The sequence below is a fragment of the Mchenga conophoros genome, linkage group LG3 (assembly GCF_057382185.1).
Source record: "Mchenga conophoros isolate Kocher_MC1m ecotype Shallow Benthic linkage group LG3, M_conophoros_male_GT1.1, whole genome shotgun sequence".
Lineage (NCBI taxonomy): Eukaryota > Metazoa > Chordata > Actinopteri > Cichliformes > Cichlidae > Mchenga > Mchenga conophoros.
In genome coordinates, this window is record NC_140528.1 from 83943280 (window position 1) to 83959698 (window position 16419).

At 43.4% G+C, this 16419-nt stretch overlaps 1 protein-coding gene across 1 annotated transcript in view; it reads right to left on the reverse strand.

Annotated features, from left to right (window-relative positions):
* Positions 1-16419, reverse strand: part of LOC146581175 (protein NLRC3-like) — a 442961-nt gene that overhangs the window by 108593 nt on the left and 317949 nt on the right. The gene's annotated exons all lie outside the window — the stretch shown is intronic.

Below are 16419 nucleotides of genomic sequence, written 5' to 3' on the forward strand. Positions count from 1 at the left end.
AACAAAGAGCAACATAATAATAGAAGAAAAAAAGCACCATCACAATAAACTAGCTAGTCATAGATATCAATAGTTACTAAATAATAGACGATATTGTTCAGCACGCAAGATAGACAGCGCACAGTGTGCTTTGAGGCAGCAGCCAAGAAAGCTTTAGTCCGCGTCTGTGAATACCCATGTGTACACCTGTGTGCATACCTGTGTGGATCAGCATGCTTGCATTCCAAAGGTTTCTCCATGTAATGATCTGTTAGGGAGTGTGGGGAGCCACAGCCCCGTCCTTTATGGTATCAAGCGGGTATGGAGGAGATCAAAACTCCAGACATCCAGAGGCCCCCAGAACACAAGAGACCAAGGAAGACCCACAGAGGGGCAGCTGCGCCACTGTCCCAGTAAGAGCTAAGGAGAGTCCCAGATGAGGGCTCATTCAGCAGCCGCGGAGCAGAAGCCAGGGGGAGTTGCAGTGATGCGCCCGTGGGCTCCGCCGGCAGCCAGCTGTGCCTGAGTGACCGAGCCCCAGGCCGAGAGGCCGGGGGCACCCCACCTCCGAAATGGCCCGAGCGAGCCCCAATAAGCGGCCGCCAAGGAGTGAGCCGGTGTGTACCCGGACGCCCACCCCCAGATACAAAGAACCACCAACGCACCGACACCTGAGGGAGTCCGCCACCGGCAGGGGAAGTGGTGGTGGGTGGAGATAGGCCTCCAAACCTTGGAAGGCCCGAGATGTCCCCAGAGAGGTGGCGTCTGATACCCAACCTGACATATAGATACAACATACAGGCACACACAGACACAAACATCCATTCCCACCCTCATGCTCTCATATGCACTTACACCACACTCAACCGACGTGGAGACAGACATAAAGAGACACTGTATACACAATCACACTCCCCAAGCGTACTCTACAAACCGGGTCTAGGTACCCCTGCCCCTGGAGGGGGGAACTGCACCCAGACCCAGGTGGTGTTACCCTTTTCCCTGCGGTGGGGAGAGGCAGACCGCCCCGACTCCACAGCAGCAGGGAGGCCCCACACCCCAGACCGCAGCCGGACGGCCAACTCCTCCTAGCCCCCCCGCTCCAGCAGGCCGCAGAGAACGGGGGTGAGAGAAGACTCCAAACCTCCCTCCACCCGCTCATAGTAGTGTTGACGCATGTGTGTTCTAAGGTGCAATTAAAACCCAGGAGGGCATGGAGCTACCTGCCAGAGAGCAGCAGGTAAGCGCATAGTCCCTCCTGTTAGCCCTCAATGTCTACATGTATTTAAAATGAGAGGTGGGCAACGATGCCAGGGGTGATGTGTACACCCTGATGGCGACTTGGACTCCGTGTATTGTGCCCACCCCCAAGATCCTATATGTATGTGTAGTGAGGGTGTGAGTAATGTGAATGTCTAAGTTGTGGGATAAAATTGAGGCAGAGGCAGCCAGAAGGGGACAGAGGGGGGGGGGGGGGGTAGCCTCCTCTGCATCCTGGTGACATACCCCTACTCCAAGGCCCTGCATGTGTGGGTGGTTGTGGTGGAGCGGGAGGAGGGAGGCAGCTGGAGATGGGGAGGGAAGGAAGGGAGGGGCAGTGACCCCTCCCTGGGGCCAGCTCCCCCGCTGACCCCAGTAGGCACTCCCACACTCCGCGACCCACCAGGGAAAAGGGGGCCCAGGCCCATCCAGACCGGGGCCCAGCGCGGCAGCGCCCCCCGGCCCCACAGAGCCCGGGACATTCCACCCAACCCCACCACAGAGAAAACTACACCCACCACACCATCCACTCGTCTTCCAGACTACATGAGACAATAGACGCCCAGGCTGAGATCTTCCTCCACCTCTCCTGTATCTCCCCCTCCTGCAAAGAGTTCCTGAGGGGAGGAAAGCTCCTGCAAGGTGTAACAATCTCCCCCACCGGTTGAAGAGCCCCACAGGCGACTCGACACACCGGCGGCACCCTGCGCCAGGGATGGGCTCCCATGCACCACCCGCCCACAACCCCGGCAACACATAAACCAGGACCCACGGCCCCGAGGCCCAGCCAGGGCCCCGGCCCAGAGATGGAGCGCCCCCAGACCCTCACGCCCATCCCGGACCCACCCAGCGGCAGACAGGCTACCAGGTCAGTAACCCACGTCCATCATCACAGACCCTCCCCTAGCCCCGCTGCACGCAGCCACGAGGAAATGGTCAAAAAAGAGCCCCCAACCGGACATGACCGCTACCCCGGGTTGAGCCCCCCAAGGAAGATGCCTCCGGGAAACCCCCCGACGCCCTAAGCCTGTCCCTGCCCCCACACCAATCACAACATTGAAAGCGGGACCAAACTATGACCCCCCACCCCCACTAGGTGATGGAGCCGATCAAAGGAGCCCAGAGCAATTGATCTGATGTGGTGGCCGAGGCTGTATCAAAACTAATGTAATCTAATAGATAATTTCTATATTGGTTAGAATTAAGATTGTTTTTATTTTTCCAGTTCATGAGGACAGTTTCTTGGCTATGCATAGGGCAGTGAAAACCATATGGGCTATATTCTTTTCTGAAGTGACATTATCTAAGCTGCCCAACAAACACACTAAGGAGGAAGTTGGAATGTTACATTTCAGACACTTTGATAAGTCTTCACATATCTCGTGCCAAAACTTCTGCACTGGTGGACAGAACCAAAGAGCGTGGATGTAATTGTCTAGTGTATTGCCTTGACAGTGTGAGCAGTTGTTGGAAGAAGCCCATCTTGAACATCCGATGACCTGTATAGTGCACTCTATGTAGTATTTTGTATTGTATTAATTGCAGACTGGGATTTTTAATCAATTAAAAAGTTTTTAAGCATACCTGAGACCAGAAGTTTGGGTCTAAACTGACTGATAAATCTGCTTCCCACTTTGCAATAGGAAGGGATATTGATTCATCTAATTTAGAAAGTGTTCTATATATTTTAGATAATAATTTGGGGGATTTAAGAGTAAGGAAATGTGCCGCACTTGGTGGTGTTTGTAATTCAACTTGACTGAGGTTAAATTTCTTTTTTATAATGGATTTAATTTGTTGATATTCTAAAAAATTTTTCTTGTTGATCCCATATTGTGCAACTAGTCTGTCAAATGGGATCAATTCTGTTCCCTCCAATATATGTTCTAAGTATTTAATTCCTTTACAACTCCATTCTGGGAAGTTCATCATATTATTGTTTTGTAATATGTCAGGGTTATTCCAGATAGGAGTACGTTTGCATGGGATTAGTGAAGACTCAGTTATTTTTAGAAACTCCCACCATGCTGTCAGAGAGGAGCTGATGTTGATACTTTTAAAGCATTCATGTCTTTTGATGTTTGAGCTAATAAATGGTAGGTCTGAAATCTCTAGATCCTTGCATAGTGCCTGTTCAACATCTAGCCAGGGCTCATCTAGGAAGGTATGTTTTGACCATTCTGAGATGAACTGAAGCCTGTTGGCTAAAAAGTATTGGTGAAAATTAGGCAGATCTAATCCTCCTCTATCCTTGGTTCTTTGTAGCGTTTTTAAGCTGATACGCGGGGGTTTATCTTTCCAAAGGAATTTGGAAAGATAAAGGAATTTACTCTGTTCTACCTGTCACATCATTTTATCAGGAAACAAATGTGCTCATGTTTTTACTATGTTTGTCTTGAAGATGTAAGAAGATCAGATAGTGCTTTTTATTATTGTGTTGGTTTGTTTGCTGTCTCTTGGATGGAGCCCAGCTGTGCATGGCCCCTGGGCCTGTGGTCAGAGTGTGTGCTGGATAATCGGCCCAGGATGAGGCCAAAATGACATGGGATGAAATGTCTGTCACATAATTGAGCCTTAGTTTAGTTTCATTTCTGCAAAATTTAAAAACAACCAGAACTTTGTTCTGTCTTTTCTATGTTATACTGTAGACTTTCTTTGATACTGTGTCCAAAAGGAGCAGCTTTTACTTTGAAGGGGGAGGCATCTCTGTTTCCTCTTCAGGTTGGATGATGGAAGCAAATGAGTGTGTGATGTTCTTTCAGTGTTGCACTTTGTAGACGCTCCCTGAGCACTGGTCTCACAGCCAGCTGCACATAGTGTTGTTAGTCCAGGTCAGAAGATGACTTGTTGGAATGAAAATGAGCTTGTAGTTTGTCTGCTTTAATAATGTGACTGGAAAAAGGTGTTGGACTTCAAATATGTCCATTTCTTTCACACTTCACCTTTAAAAGTGAAGCCTTGTGGTTCCTGGAAGGAAAAACACGACTTTTTCAAGTCTTTGTCCTGTTTTTATGAGAAATGTACGACTTTAATGTGAAACATTCAGAGTTTTTTCTCTTGTTGTGTTTGTTTGAAGCTGCTTCCTGTTGGCTTCAGCTGTTTGGAGTTTCCATTTTCTAAACTTCTACATTCTGAACCTTCTTCAGCTCTGAACAGATGATGAAACACTGAATGATTTCAAGCTCACACTTTGTCTAATAAACTTACATCTTTCATTCTTTACACAGATTGGAGAACTGTGGTTTGTCAGAGATCAGCTGTGATTATCTGGCAGCAGCACTGAAGTCCAACCCCTCCCATCTGAGACAGCTGGACCTGAGCTACAACAACAAGCTGCAGGATTCAGGAGTGAAGCATCTGTGTGGTTTCCTGGAGAGTCCAGGATGTGGACTTGAAACTCTGAGGTCAGTCAGCATGTTTTAGTTGTGCTGAGATGAATATGATGTGAAAGTTGTGCTGACACTAAACTGCAGACATCTGGCTGATATTATACTGATCCACACTGAGGATCTTCATGGTAAAGTCTGTTTTCTTTTTCTCTGGTTTAGTCCATTGACTGCAGCAGAACAATGTTCACATTTCAAACTGTGAGACTAAACGTATGGCCCGCGGCCCACACGCGGCCTGCCCACCTTTCCTGATTCAGAGAGAGGGGACCCTGATTAACTGTTTAGTGTTCTTCCTCACAGTTCTAAGCATCAGACACAACAATGAATAATCCACAGCTGACTGTCTTTAGCAGGTCAAAGGTCACGGCACAAAGCAGACAGTGGGAAATATTATAATTCTGATCATTTATCAGCACATATCCATATGTATAAAAACAAAGCTGACACTGTGAGACTTGATCAGAGGTGTGATCATCACAGCAGAGGCCTTTGTGTCAAAGTCACTGAGGATCAAACAGAAACACATGAAGCAGATTTTCCTGTTCTGGCTTTTTATAGCAGATAACCTTCAAAATATTCTGCAGTCCATCAAAAACTGAAGCAAACCATGAATCAACATGTGAACATGAGCTGATGCTGCTGAAGTGAAGCAAAGTTACAGAGGTTTGATTACAGACACAGCTGAGAGTTTGTAATCTGTCATCATTTTAAAAGGTTTAAATTTCTTCAGTATTGAACAGCAGAAATGAGGCTTTGTTTTCGGAGGCCGACAGCAGTGAACACAACAGCAGACTGGTGCGTAATAAGCAGTGAATAATGCAGGAAACAGATTTTGAAGGGAAACTGTTCTTGAAGTACACTGAGAGAGAGAGAGCTGTGCAGGAAGTAAACGTCAAAGTCATAGAGAATTCATGACGATGTTCATCAAACGTAAAGCATAGTTTGGATCTTCTTCTGCTGCTGGTTCACTCAGTTTTGGTTGGAGACAGATGAAACCTGCAGCTTCAGGATTTGTGAGCTGTCCACTTTCAGCCCCGACGGCGTGTCCGTGTACGTGCCGTCGAGTGAACGATCCACGCTCTGTGTTTCCATCTTTGTGTGTTTAGCTGCTCTCATTTACTGTTTTATCTGTTTGCTTGTTGTTGAAATACTTTGGGAGCGTTAACCTGAGATTCTGGCAAAATACATTTATATTAAAAATTGATTCAGGATTGAATGAATCAACATCGCTTTATTCAAATTAAAACCATTTAAATAGGAAAATCCATTTTTTATACACCCGCCTCTAATGCTGGGTAATGTCAGCTGGTCCATGTGCAGCTGGCTGTGAGGCTCAGGGAGCGTCTACAAAGTGCAACATTGAAAGAACATCATCCATAAATATTGAGTAATAACTGGACTCTCATACAGCAAGACTCAAATGCCTTTAAACATCAGCTTATCCTGCTGATCCAAGTCCAACACTGAGTTTGTAAAAACATGTTTGTCAATCATTTTGTTTGGTTTCTGAGGAAAATGATTCAATAACTTGCTGCTAATACACAACATTTCATCATATTTCCTCATAACCCTCTTTTGTCTGACCATTTGATCCCATTTGAATTGCAATAAAGGATCCACAGAGTTTGGTGACAATAATGACAGTAGATGTTTGTGTGAAAGTGCTGGAAGCAAATGAGTGTGTGATGTTCTTTCAGTGTTGCACTTTGTAGACGCTCCCTGAGCACTGGTCTCACAGCCAGCTGCACATAGAGACCAGTGTTGTTAGTCAGGTCAGAAGATGATGTGGAGCAGGGAAATTATTTTACTGCTATTGCTAAATAATTATTATCATTACCATTGCATTAATAATATAATCTGGAGTTTATATTGCGTTTAGAGGTTGAACAGTGTGTGTCTTTCAGAAAGGCTAAAAGTCACAGGCTGACAGGAAACAAGGCTTCCAGAGAAATTGCAGAAGTGAAAGCAGGAAGTTATTTTGAGCAGCAGGCTAAGACGAGGCTTTAACAATGTAACAGATAGCTTTAAGATGGCCTTAAGATGTTTATGATGATGTTAACTTTGTATTTCAGATCCAGTTATAACTATTTTGTACACATTGCATATCTGTGCTTATTTGAGTTGATGTTCAGGTTCTTTAAAGGTTTGAAGCTTCACTGACGCGACTGTTCAGCTGATACATGTTGAGGGAAAACTAGAACATAGAAGGAAATGGCAATACAGGCTTACAAAACACTTATATCAGGTCATTTTATATTAAGCTTTTAGTAGAGGTTCTTGGTTAAAACATTTATTTAGTAGAAGACATACACATAGTCTCAGTTAGGTTGTAACACATAAGGATGAGCCTCTGTTCTGGTAAAAGGTCAGAAGTGCAACAGGTGAATTGAGAAAGAGCATTTGAGGACAAGAGACAGTCAGTGAGAGGTGACACAGAGAGCATGTGAGGTCAACACACACACACACATGAGTTAGAATTATTTATAGGAAAGAGGAACCGTTCCTTGTCATCTCGGCAAGAAAGAGGAACAAGACGAGAATTGAAAGGTAGACAGGAAGGGCCAGCCATGAAAATAGAAAAGGATGTTCTTTCAAATTGGGTGAAACAGGGTGCAATTGTGGTTAGCACACAGACACAGACACACACTCAGTTAGAGAGAATCATTTATAGGGGAAAGTTTAATTATGTTTTGCTGGGGTTGCAAAAAGCAGTTTGTCGCCGAACTGCTGCTGAGGTGTCAAGATGACAAGCGAGCATCCGGCAGTGACAGGATGCACCTGTTATGAAGATGGAAGACGATGCTCTTTTAAAAACTGTATTAAAAGGTCTTTGTGGTTTTGATCTGACGTATGTCTATATCCTGTCTGTGACGTATGAAGGGGCGTCAGTAAATTTCAAGCCCTGATGCTATAAAAATCTGTGTATGTGTTGATTAAGTCGAAGATCACTTGCTGTCTGCGTACAGAGTGACTTCCCACGCGTGAATTAAAATCAATTGTTTGACCAAGAGCTTCTGGACCAATGGTTGTTTGTACTCTCCTTCCTCAATTTTTGAACCTTAACAATGACTTGTTGGAATGAAAATGAGCTTGTAGTTTGTCTGCTTTAATAATGTGACTGGAAAAAGGTGTTGGACTTCAAATATGTCCATTTCTTTCACACTTCACCTTTAAAAGTGAAGCCTTGTGGTTCCTGGAAGGAAAAACACGACTTTTTCAAGTCTTTGTCCTGTTTTTATGAGAAATGTACGACTTTAATGTGAAACATTCAGAGTTTTTTCTCTTGTTGTGTTTGTTTGAAGCTGCTTCCTGTTGGCTTCAGCTGTTTGGAGTTTCCATTTTCTAAACTTCTACATTCTGAACCTTCTTCAGCTCTGAACAGATGATGAAACACTGAATGATTTCAAGCTCACACTTTGTCTAATAAACTTACATCTTTCATTCTTTATACAGATTGAGGGGCTGTGTTTTGTCAGAGATCAGCTGTGATTATCTGGCAGCAGCACTGAAGTCCAACCCCTCCCATCTGAGAGAGCTGGACCTGAGAGGAAACAACAAGCTGCAGGATTCAGGAGTGAAGCATCTGTGTGGTTTCCTGGAGAGTCCAGGATGTGGACTTGAAACTCTGGGGTCAGTCAGCATGTTTTAGTTGTGCTGAGATGAATATGATGTGAAAGTTGTGCTGACACTAAACTGCAGATATCAGGCTGATATTATACTGATCCACACTGAGGATCTTCATGGTGAAGTCTGTTTTCTTCTTCTCTGGTTTAGTCCATTGACTGCAGCAGAACAATGTTCACATTTCAAACAGTGAGACTCAACGTATGGCCCGCGGCCCACACGCGGCCTGCCCACCTTTCCTGATTCAGAGAGAGGGGACCCTGATTAACTGTGTAGTGTTCTTCCTCACAGTTCTAAGTATCAGACACAACAATGAATAATCCACAGCTGACTGTCTTTAGCAGGTCAAAGGTCACAGCACACAGCAGACAGTGGGAAATATTATAATTCTGATCATTTATCAGCACATATCCATATGTATAAAAACAAAGCTGACACTGTGAGACTTGATCAGAGGTGTGATCATCACAGCAGAGGCCTTTGTGTCAAAGTCACTGAGGATCAAACAGAAACACATGAAGCAGATTTTCCTGTTCTGGCTTTTTATAGCAGATAACCTTCAAAATATTCTGCAGTCCATCAAAAACTGAAGCAAACCATGAATCAACATGTGAACATGAGCTGATGCTGCTGAAGTGAAGCAAAGTTACAGAGGTTTGATTACAGACACAGCTGAGAGTTTGTAATCTGTCATCATTTTAAAAGGTTTAAATTTCTTCAGTATTGAACAGCAGAAATGAGGCTTTGTTTTCGGAGGCCGACAGCAGTGAACACAACAGCAGACTGGTGCGTAATAAGCAGTGAATAATGCAGGAAACAGATTTTTGAAGGTAAACTGTTCTTGAAGTACACTGAGAGAGAGAGAGCTGTGCAGGAAGTAAACGTCAAAGTCAGAGAGAATTCATGACGATGTTCATCAAACGTAAAGCGTAGTTTGGATCTTCTTCTGCTGCTGGTTCAGTCAGTTTTGGTTGGAGACAGATGAAACCTGCAGCTTCAGGATCTGTGAGCTGTCCACTTTCAGCCCCGACGGCGTGTCCGTGTACGTGCCGTCGAGTGAACGATCCACGCTCTGTGTTTCCTTCTTTGTGTGTTTAGCTGCTCTCATTTACTGTTTTATCTGTTTGCTTGTTGTTGAAATACTTTTGGGAGCTTTAACCTGAGATTCTGGCAAAATACATTTATATTAAAAATCGATTCAGGATTGAATGAATCAACATCGCTTTATTCAAATTAAAACCATTTAATGAGGAAAATCCATTTTTTTTACACCCGCCTCTAATGCTGGGTAATGTCAGCTGGTCCATGTGCAGCTGGCTGTGAGGCTCAGGGAGCGTCTACAAAGTGCAACACTGAAAGAACATCATCCATAAATATTAAGTAATAACTGGACTCTCATACAGCGAGACTCAAATGCCTTTAAACATCAGCTTATCCTGTTGATCCAAGTCCAACACTGAGTTTGTAAAAACATGTTTGTCAATCATTTTGTTTGGTTTCTGAGGAAAATGATTCAATAACTTGCTGCTAATACACAACATTTCATCATATTTCCTCATAACCCTCTTTTGTCTGAACATTTGATCCCATTTGAATTTGCAATAAAGGATCCACAAAGTTTGGTGACAATAATGACAGTAGATGTTTGTGTGAAAGTGCTGGAAGCAAATGAGTGTGTGATGTTCTTTCAGTGTTGCACTTTGTAGACGCTCCCTGAGCACTGGTCTCACAGCCAGCTGCACATAGAGACCAGTGTTGTTAGTCCAGGTCAGAAGACGACTTGTTGGAATGAAAATGAGCTTGTAGTTTGTCTGCTTTAATAATGTGACTGGAAAAAGGTGTTGGACTTCAAATATGTCCATTTCTTTCACACTTCACCTTTAAAAGTGAAGCTTTGTGGTTCCTGGAAGGAAAAACACGACTTTTTCAAGTCTTTGTCCTGTTTTTATGATAAATGTACGACTTTAATGTGAAACATTCAGAGTTTTTTCTCTTGTTGTGTTTGTTTGAAGCTGCTTCCTGTTGGCTTCAGCTGTTTGGAGTTTCCATTTTCTAAACTTCTACATTCTGAACCTTCTTCAGCTCTGAACAGATGATGAAACACTGAATGATTTCAAGCTCACACTTTGTCTAATAAACTTACATCTTTCATTCTTTATACAGATTGTGGAGCTGTGGTTTGTCAGAGATCAGCTGTGATTATCTGGCAGCAGCACTGAAGTCCAACCCCTCCCATCTGAGACAGCTGGACCTGAGCTACAACAACAAGCTGCAGGATTCAGGAGTGAAGCATCTGTGTGGTTTCCTGGAGAGTTCCAGGATGTGGACTTGAAACTCTGAGGTCAGTCAGCATGTTTTAGTTGTGCTGAGATGAATATGATGTGAAAGTGTGCTGACACTAAACTGCAGACATCAGGCTGATATTATACTGATCCACACTGAGGATCTTCATGGTAAAGTCTGTTTTCTTCTTCTCTGGTTTTTGTCCATTGACTGCAGCAGAACAATGTTCACATTTCAAACAGTGAGACTCAACGTATGGCCCGCGGCCCACACGCGGCCTGCCCACCTTTCCTGATTCAGAGAGAGGGGACCCTGATTAACTGTGTAGTGTTCTTCCCACAGTTCTAAGTATCAGACACAACAATGAATAATCCACAGCTGACTGTCTTTAGCAGGTCAAAGGTCACGGCACACAGCAGACAGTGGGAAATATTATAATTCTGATCATTTATCAGCACATATCCATATGTATAAAAACAAAGCTGACACTGTGAGACTTGATCAGAGGTGTGATCATCACAGCAGAGGCCTTTGTGTCAAAGTCACTGAGGATCAAACAGAAACACATGAAGCAGATTTTCCTGTTCTGGCTTTTTATAGCAGATAGCCTTCAAAATATTCTGCAGTCCATCAAAAACTGAAGCAAACCATGAATCAACATGTGAACATGAGCTGATGCTGCTGAAGGGAAGCAAAGTTACAGAGGTTTGATTACAGACACAGCTGAGAGTTTGTAATCTGTCATCATTTTAAAAGGTTTAAATTTCTTCAGTATTGAACAGCAGAAATGAGGCTTTGTTTTCGGAGGCCGACAGCAGTGAACACAACAGCAGACTGGTGCGTAATAAGCAGTGAATAATGCAGGAAACAGATTTTTGAAGGGAAACTGTTCTTGAAGTACACTGAGAGAGAGAGAGCTGTGCAGGAAGTAAACGTCAAAGTCAGAGAGAATTCATGATGATGTTCATCAAACGTAAAGCGTAGTTTGGATCTTCTTCTGCTGCTGGTTCAGTCAGTTTTGGTTGGAGACAGATGAAACCTGCAGCTTCAGGATTTGTGAGCTGTCCACTTTCAGCCCCGACGGCGTGTCCGTGTACGTGCCGTCGAGTGAACGATCCACGCTCTGTGTTTCCATCTTTGTGTGTTTAGCTGCTCTCATTTACTGTTTTATCTGTTTGCTTGTTGTTGAAATACTTTTGGGAGCTTTAACCTGAGATTCTGGCAAAATACATTTATATTAAAAATTGATTCAGGATTGAATGAATCAACATCGCTTTATTCAAATTAAAACCATTTAAATAGGAAAATCCATTTTTTTACACCCGCCTCTAATGCTGGGTAATGTCAGCTGGTCCATGTGCAGCTGGCTGTGAGGCTCAGGGAGCGTCTACAAAGTGCAACACTGAAAGAACATCATCCATAAATATTGAGTAATAACTGGACTCTCATACAGCGAGACTCAAATGCCTTTAAACATCAGCTTATCCTGCTGATCCAAGTCCAACACTGAGTTTGTAAAAACATGTTTGTCAATCATTTTGTTTGGTTCTGAGGAAAATGATTCAATAACTTGCTGCTAATACACAACATTTCATCATATTTCCTCATAACCCTCTTTTGTCTGACCATTTGATCCCATTTGAATTTGCAATAAAGGATCCACAGAGTTTGGTGACAATAATGAGTGTGGGAGCCAAGTTAAGATAGTTCATATGTTTTAGTATTTATATTTCGCTGTTGTTAAGCTTGTTTGTGTAATTAATAATTGTAGGAAATAGATGCATGTTTATGGTGGAACTAGGTTACGTAGTACCATGAATACATGTGCCTTAAAGACTCGTGTTTATAGGGCTTTGGAGTTGACGTCACGCCGCAATGCATTGTGGGAGCGCAGCACCATTTTCGGGGTCTACGAATCAAAACAAACACACTGTGTTGGAACGACGACTGCAAGAAAGATGCTTGAAAGCAGCTCAAAAGAGAGTGAACTGTATAGAGACCGATTGCGTCCAGAGGCGAAGCAGCGGTACTTGCAGAAAATAGCGTGCATTGGAAATGTGGACCCGTATGAAATACGGCCGTGGAGTAGAAACCCCGAACACCTAGCGCTACTGACGTAGCCTGATATATTTTCATACCTTGTCTGTGGAGTCAGCGCGTACAAATCGTCATTCAAACAAAGGTAAGTCAGCTCGAGTACTGCGTGTGAAATGCGTTTGATTTCCCTGCAAACATTCACATTAGTGCAACATAAATTCATTCATGAGGGGAAATTACAGTGAGAACATGTGGAGGCTGTTAGGTGGATAACATGGTGAGTTCAGTGCATTGATGTGACATTGTCCTGAAGGATTTAGTTATTCTTTATGGTTAAAGAAATTGCACTAATTAATTCACATTTATTATAAATAATCCTAATTACACATCTTGCTTCCATGTTTGTATCCTGTGTCACTAAAAATACATTTTATTTTAGTTTTATACATTGATTAATGACCTGCAGAATCTCCTTATCATATTAAGTGATTCATAATTGTCACTTTATGCTTTCTCCATCTCTAAAGTGATGACATCCTTGCATTACATGCTTTAGGTTCATTTTCTGCAGGCAGGTTTCTGACAGAACAGGCAGATTTACACTATAACATGCAGCGTTCTATAGATGGACACATAAAGAAATGAAAAATTACATGCATGTGCTAACTTTCTAAACACTTTGTTACATTTATGATAAAGTAGATCAAACATATTTACATCGGCCTTGGCTCATAGTTCTTGTCTTTAAATGAACTTTGTCTGTGTGTGTTTCAGGTGCTGCACTTTCAAAGACTGAATGAACCAGCATTGCAGCCATGGGTCACTGTGAGCATCACAGGGAAGGTTGAAGTCGCCCACTGCAGCTGCATGGCCGGAGTCGCAGAGACCTGCAGCCATGTCGCTGCTCTTCTGTTTAAAGTAGAAGCAGCAGTGTTGATCTGTGGCACAAGGACTGTTACAGATGAACCTGCATACTGGGTTTTGCTGGGTAATGTGACCAAGATACAGCCAGAGGTTGTCATAAGATGGACTTCTCTTTAGCTGCCCAAAAAAAGGCTCTTGATCAAAACATAAACAGACCATCTGTAGTGACAGGTAAAAGGAGCCGTCCTCAAAAAAGAAAAATCCCACCTGCTACTGTGGAGGAGTTGTCACTGCTATAATGCCATAATGTTTTTTCTAGGGGTCTAGATTTATGCCTGTAGTGCACTGCTGTGTAAATAATTTGCATTTACTGAATATGTACTGACTGAGTCCCACTGTTCAAATGTTGAATAAAGAAGCAAACTAAATTTTGCCTCTTTTTTTATTTTATTAAAATCACCTTATAGAACATCACATCAGTTACAGTGTAAAATCCATGTCATTTATAGTTTACAAATGACAAAATGTTTACACCAAATCATGAGTGTTTACATGATATCACCCACTACTAACATTACTTTATTTACTGTATCTTTTGAAAAAATAACAGCACAAGACTTAAGAACATTTAACAGGAGCAGGTTTAATTCTTCCCTGGTTTTATTATCACACTGTTCACCAAACGCAGCAAACCTTCACCATCTTATCCAGGAGGGTCACCTCTTCACTCTCACATGGAAGAAGTAATCTGATTGGCATGGTGGTATGTTTGAAGCAGGTCCCTTGTGTAGCGCTGGAACTCAGTCACGATGTTTCATCCATTCCATCGGCTGGTTTGCTGCAATAATGCCAAATAATTAGCAACTCTATAAATAGAAGGTAGTTCTGCAAAATCACTCAGTAGGATGTTTGTTCTAGTTTGCTATGAGCTCAGAGCGCATCGAAAATGAAACTAATAGGCTATAAAGAGAGATATGAACATATTTAGAACTTACTGTAATGAAAATGTCTGGAGCACCAACAGATATTTGGAGATGGAAGAGAACTGGATATCAGCTTGTCTCACAGCTGCTATCCAGGCTGGACGCCTTCGTTTGGTAACATTGATACACGAGCTGCCTCATGTTGCTTCCAGGTTGGGAAAGAATGAAAAGATAAACCATTTTCAAGCTTATTCTCTTGCTGGTCATGCGATCCAACATTGCAGCCGACCACACAGCAAATATGAACCATGGCTGTTGTGTGTGCCTTCGCTCCCTTTTCACTTGCGCTAGACCCCCAAAATGGCGGATCGGGCCAAAATCCTTTCCACGCCCACCCCCGTGACATCACGCTCCAAAGCCCTATAGTAAAATCCGGGCATCACGGATGTATGCAAATTAGTGCATGCGGTGCGGGAGGGGGGAGAGAGAGAGAGAAAGAGTTAACACGGCATAAGATATACGGGGCAGCAGGGTAGAACAGAGCCACACGGTTTTCCTACCGTAGTAGGTTATTTTGTTGAGGATAAGTTAAACCTGACCACTCCTGTAAGATGCAAAAACCGTGGAATAAAGTTTTTGTTACATCTTTTCACATCGGAGTCCCGTGGAGTTCTTTTTCCTCTTCAAACTGACGTACGCGAGTGAATCACGGGAAAACTGGTCTCACGGCTTACACATTTTGTAGGAAAACCCGCTCGTTGTGGAGTAATTGACGCGACTAAAGAAGGAAAAAACCCAAGCTGCTGCAGCGACAACAAATGTGAGTAAGTGGAGCTAATTCACGAGGAATAAAGTGCTGAGTCATGGTGGATGCTGAGCTGTGTGGTAGCCAACCTGCATGATTTTTGGATGATAAAATAAGGATTTTGTATTTGCTATTCGGGAAATTAATAGCATGAACAACGAAGAAGAAGTCACAGTAGCAGAATTGGAAGCTAGGGCGGTGAAAATCACACCTAAAGCTATGGAGGAAAGGCTGCAACGTGCTATTAATTTACGGAAGGCTAAGCTAGCCAAATTAACAGGCACAGTGAAACAAGTGCGCCAGCTGATGGAAAATGAATGTGATACCAGCCCTAACACAAGTAACACAGTTAATGAAGGATTTTAATGAGCGGTTTGGAGAGTTTTGTGGTTTAAACACAAATGTTAAAGAGGTGCTCCAGCAAACGCCGGAGGAGGATTTAACTAAAGACCAGGAAAATTGGTTTGAACCTAAGGCTGATTCCTTTAAGGCTTTTGCTGAGACAGCTTCGGCTTGGATTGACAAGATGGCCATGCGCGCTGTGGAGGCTGAAAAATGCAATGAAGATGTGGATCCATCTGATAGCATATCTAATTCATCTGTCTCAAAACGCAGTGATAAGGCATTGTCAGAACGCGGCTCCTGCACTTCGTCATCGGTGTCGTCCACACGCATGAAGGCAGAGGTGGAGTGAGCTACCTTATTGATTAAGGCATCGTCTTTAAGACAGAAACGCTTGCTGGAGGAAAGGGAGGCTAAGCTCCAAGCTGAAAAGGAGGAGCTAGAAATACAAACAGCTCTTGCAGCAAATGAGGCAAAGATCAAGATCTTATCTGAATACGAAAGTCGTGCATCCAAGGCATCCAGTCGCGTATCCACTCGGGATGGAATGAACTCCTACGTGGCATCGCATAAGGTTGGAGATTTATTTACTTCACAGCAGTCAAATAGCCCATCCCCCACACGAGAAAGACAAGCGCAGAAGAAGAACATTCTCCAAAACGCACAGCAAACACACACTGTTACCTCCCAGCCATCGCAGACACCAAGTGCTCTACAAGATGTGGTCGAAGTGCTAACTAAGCAACAGAAGTTAGCTACGTTGTCCCGCAGAACATTTCTGTGTTTAAAGGGGACCCATTAGAGTATCGGCTGTTCATGCGAGCTTTTGAACATGGTGTGGAGGACAGAACAGAGAGCGACAAGGATCGATTGTACTACATGGAACAATACACAAGTGGGCAACCACGAGAAT